Genomic DNA, 4,685 nt, shown 5'->3' with positions numbered 1-4,685 from the left:
GGGGGGGGGGGGGGGGGGGGGGGGGGGGGGGGGGGGGGGGGGGCATCTTCATATTCCAACTTAACAACTGCATCAATCGTGTTAGTCAGCCTCACACATGAAGCCTTCCCACAGGTCGGAACAGATATCACTCACTTGAATCTTCCTTGGTCCGTTCCCCTGCACCCATATCTCTTCCTACAGCATCTCATAAACTACGACCCTCTATGAGCCGGTATGACTTTGTGGGAGACTTTTCCTGCATACCTGGATTTTCCTTGGCCAGGACATGTGGCTTGCTACCTGAGGCAGCAGGTACACCCAGTGGATCCTGCTGTGTCAGTTTGAGCTGCATTCTTGGGTATGCATCTTACCTCTAGAGGACCTTTCTTGCTTGACATGTCCCATGCCAGTGTATGTGGGCATTTCCTTGCCTGAAGGGTGGGCGTTTGGGCATTTAGGTGGCATATGTGTGTGTGTGAGTGTTGTAGAGGAAGGTGAATGCAACACATCCTGTGAGGGGTGAGACTCAGAGGACCCTGTTGCCTACAAATGCCTCCAGGCCAATCAAGATTGCCTAATATGGTCCAGGTTACTATTGCCCTCTCCTCCTCACTCTACTCATATTGACCTTTGCTATTCTCTATGTACTAATATGTTGACATGCTTGCATGGCTCAGTGAATGTCATACCCAACCAGTATCCACATGAGTGACCAGGTTGCCTTCATCCTCCTATTAGTGCTTGTACAACCATAGTTTGACACACTGGTGCCCCAATGGGCTCACAGCAGTGCACATATTGATGAACCTTGGTGGATATTTGCAAGCTCATATGACCTTTATGCAGAGGGGAGAGGAACACTGACTTGGATCCCCTGACTGGCTTGGTCATTCAGCCTCCTGAAACCTCTGTAATGACTGGTTGCACAATTCAACCAGTCATTCCCCTTTTGCCACTCTCCTCTCCTCTACCACCCTCAGAAGCAAGGATGTCTCCATCAGGCCAACTGATTGCTGATGCTTACATGTCCCTCCTGAATCAGTCCCCTGCTGAGCATGGGTACCCTATGACCACACTGACCAATGTTCCCAGTGTCATTGGGCTGCCTACCATCATCTTGGGATGGCTTCTGCCCAATACAGAGCCCTCCCCTCCCAGTCCATTGTCCTACAGAAAGCAAGTTGGCAATACAAGTCAGACCAATGAGTGTGGGTCTGCCATTGATGATTCTTTCATAGTCCCCTTACACATTCAACCCCCCCCTCATTGCACCATGTATCTCTTTGTCCACCGGAGCAGGACTTCACAATTAAGGCTAATTATCCAACCTTCTCTGGATGCCAAGCAATTTCCTCTACAACCCTCCATGGGAACATTCATCCCAGCTATGTTCTTGAGGAGACCTGAAAATGGCATAGAAGAGCACCTGTGTCATGCATTTGACAGTGGCCAATATGCTTCTTGCCTGGTTGCAACAGCACAAATCCCTGTATCCGAAAGCCGCTGGGGTCATGGGGCCTACTATGAACTCACCACCACTGGATTCAGGACATTAGGGATTCTTGGCAACCTGCTATGCCCATGTGGACCACCTTCGAACATGCCAATTGACCCTGTGGATGACACTGATGACCACTATATTTCCTTTCGGACTCTGATGGAAAACTCCCCTGAAGCCTAAGTCTTGTCAGATCATGCCTATGTCTTCTATTTAATCAACTGCATGATTCAAGCACCTTTCACGGCCCCACATCACCTATGAAACCTTGTGCTGCCTTCTGGTGCTGCCCCAGTGAATCAATCTCCTCGAGCATGATCTTTCTCTCCCAGCAGTTCAGCATCCCTCCCATCCCCTATGACACTTGGCTAACTTATCCAGGCAGGTGCCTGGGATGAGTTGGCCAATGATCTCACTATCACCAAAACACCAGACAGTGTGTTGCCAATGGATCAAGCTCATATGCTGAGAAGTACTGGTACAGTCCCTACCAGTACTTCAGCAGTGATTTTGACTTTAAGTGCTGAGTCTGGCACTCTTGGCATTTGAGATGGAGCAGACAGAGGTGAGGGGGGAACTACTAGATGTTCCAGAGGCCAAGAGGGAGGTACAAGATGTCCAGCACACTTGACCTGGCCTGGGGACACAGTACAGGCTCATCAAGGGGAACAACAGTTCGAGCTTATCACTAGGCACTTGGCAGATCAATTCCCAGAAGTGGCAGCAAAGTTGTCCCAACAAGGTCAAGATGTACCACCATTGACCAGCCCATGGTGGTTCAAGATGTGTACCACCATGTATCTGCAAGTTTGTGAGGCTTTAGATATGCCTTCCTTACATGAACAGAATGAGCACCTCGTGTCTGATCAGCATGATGGTTGGTCAGGTTGGCTGACATGCAAGCATGTTGCTGCATGGTTTGCAAGCTATCCATGCACCAAACCTCTCATGCAATTGACTTTTACCAATCATCATGGAGTGCTGAAAAGATGGGGGGAACTTTGGGCAGATAAGGAGCGGTGGTACCAGGCCAACAAGCAAATCTTGTCTAATGTGTCCCCCTGCCCTGGAGCAAATGCAGCTGTATTGGTCTATGGAATTACTTGGTGTGCTGGGATTTCTTGCTGCAGAGGACAATGCCTCTCAAGAGGCTCTGCTGGTCCATGGGCTGCCTCACAATCATTTTGAATGAATTGTGAATCATTGGGTTTGGTCCAAGGTAGAGGATGGGGTTCACAACCTCTTTCCAGATTATGCTCCCTGTTGTTGTGGGGGATCACACTCACCATGAATGCAGTCCTGTGTGACTTGGTATACATTATTCCCGAGCACTCCTGAGTGAGTGCAGACTGGTCTGCAATGGTATAGATAGTTCTGGGGTTGTGCCACATAATACACACACCTTTCCACACTGTACTGTAACAAAGTTTCTTTTCTACCTACACAAACAAGGTTGCAGGGGTCTCAGAATGTTAGCAGGTTTCCCTACACCTACAAGCTTCTTCCTAGCTGTGTGTGGTAAGCACATGTATGGGGCAATGGACAACAAGATTGAGTGAGAATTGTGTGCACAGAGGGCAGCCTACTCAAGGTAGGCATGGTACATTGCTCATCACATGCCCAGGCTGGTGTGCACCTATTTGGGCCTGCCCATTTCATCCTGGAGTAGCCTGTATATTCCTGCAGAATCCTGTAGCAACCTGTACTCCCCCAGGGAGTGCCACACAATATTAATATATGAGCAAGGGACCCATGGGAATGAATGCTTTTCCCACAGGCAGAATTTCTCACACTGGATGGATCACTTTCTATTCTACTAAATCCAATTGCCCTTTTGTTTGCAATGCTCCTCAACAGTGAGAATGGAGAACATGGTAGGCTCTGGGAGCCCCCTGCCATACCCATATGAAGAATTTGACTTTACCAAAGGGCACCCAAGGTTTAATGGCTCTAAGATGAATGATCTGAGACTGCTGGGTTGTGCAGTTATTCTCACTGGATGTGTCCTGAAAGTGGTACTACTGTGCCCCTTCAGCAGTGATCTGGGCATCCTCAGGCTAATCAAAGAAACAGGGCGATGGCTATGTGATCCTAGAGGCCCCCAATCAATACCAAATCCAGGTTATTGTGCCAGAAGTACGAGGATTCAACAAAGTCTAATAATGGGTTGCTTTGATTGATATCAAAACCAGGGGACTCTGATGGTGGGGCCGTTTGTAGAACTCATTGTGCATGTGGAGACTGAAGAACAAGGCACTCTGCTGTTCTGGCCATGCAAGATGGGGTCCCAGCTGGGTACATGCCTAGATGTGGCCAAGTGGGTGAGGTGCTTTTGATGCAATGCACTAACCTGGGCTGCGAGATCTGAAACTTATCAACACCATGATTGAGATGATGTGGGCATTTCCCAAGATTTTCTTTGACACATAGGCAATTTTTACTTTACTATGGAATGGCATGTTAGATATAACTCTATCACTTGCATATGAGAGGTCACATAGATGACCAGTTCTACATGAGTTGAATAAGGTCAAACACTGAACTAAAGCGAGATAGGAAGTCAATGAATCAACTTTTGGAGAGTCTAGCAACTTTTTTTTTTCATTTTGCAGAGGTTGCATTGCAGGCCAAGAGTAAATGACACAGCCAAATGATCTCTTCCCTCTGAGCATGTATCTGCAAGCGAAGATCTTCAATGGTTTGCTTGCAAAGTTGGATGAGTTTGAGAGCAGCACACAGGTCAGAGGGCTGGGTGTCAAAGATTGGGAGTACTTGCAGAGGGATTCAAAGGTGAGGGGAAAGGCCTGTAGGTGAACATACCAGCAGGGACTCATCTGAGCAGTCCAGAATATCCAGAAACCTTGCCTCAGATGAGGTGATTGCTGTTGGATATATTATAAGGAAAGGAGAATTGTGCTAATGAGGAGATAGATATACCCAAGGATTTCCTCATGCACTTTTTTCCCTGGTACTGACTGCTGTGTTGTTGCTCAGTTATGATGTTGCTGTAAGTTAGGGTCAAAAGGAGGCCAGAGATCAATGATAGCCCAGAAACACCATTGGTAATAAGCACAATTAGAGGAGAGCTGTCAGGGCACCAGCTCATTGCTTGGTCAAGAGACATGACTAAGTCTTTATGACATGGAAGTACCTGGTATACCTTGGCATGTGCTGGAACCTGCTGGAAGGATTGGATGGTCAGGTG

Source organism: Dacryopinax primogenitus (assembly GCF_000292625.1).
Source record: "Dacryopinax primogenitus strain DJM-731 SS1 chromosome Unknown DACRYscaffold_13, whole genome shotgun sequence".
NCBI classification, from domain to species: Eukaryota; Fungi; Basidiomycota; class Dacrymycetes; order Dacrymycetales; family Dacrymycetaceae; genus Dacryopinax; species Dacryopinax primogenitus.
The sequence above is the reverse complement of the archived record's forward strand: the minus strand, read 5'-3'. Positions refer to the sequence as shown.